The sequence below is a fragment of the Mustelus asterias genome, unplaced genomic scaffold, assembly GCF_964213995.1.
Source record: "Mustelus asterias unplaced genomic scaffold, sMusAst1.hap1.1 HAP1_SCAFFOLD_1363, whole genome shotgun sequence".
Taxonomy (NCBI): domain Eukaryota; kingdom Metazoa; phylum Chordata; class Chondrichthyes; order Carcharhiniformes; family Triakidae; genus Mustelus; species Mustelus asterias.
Genome location: NW_027591308.1, coordinates 5,404 through 5,966, shown reverse-complemented (window position 1 = coordinate 5,966; position 563 = coordinate 5,404).

Here is a 563-nt window from a genome sequence, read left to right as displayed (position 1 = left end):
TGGTTAGATCAGCATGGACTGCCCATCAGTAATTACCCTTGAGAATGTGGTGGTGACCTGTCTTCTTGAAACGTTGCAGTGTATTTGTGTAGGTACACCCACAGTGCTGTTAGGGAGAGAATTCCAGGAATTTATCCCAATGACTGTGAAGGAACGGTGATATATTTCCAAATCAGAATGCTGAGTGACTTGAGGTGCGGGGGGGAGGGGGGGGGGGGGGTATGCAGTGGATCGGGGGAGTGGGGGCAAACCTGCCAGTGGTAGTGGTCTTGGGTTTTGAAGGTGCTGTCTAATGTGCGTTTGGTGAATTCCTGCATCCTCCAGACAAGTGGAAAGTATTCTATCACACTCCTGATTTGTGCCTTGTAGATCGTGGTCTGTTTTTTGGGAGTCAGGAGGTGAGTTATTCGCCGCAGGTTTCCGAGCCTCTGACCTGCTCTTGTAGCCACCTCGAACTGATAAAATGTATCCTGAGTCGCAATAAGCGCATCTTCTTTCCTGTTCATTTTGTTGTGAATTTTCAGCACTTCTCTTTTTCCCTGAATGTATTTTTAGGCATAACT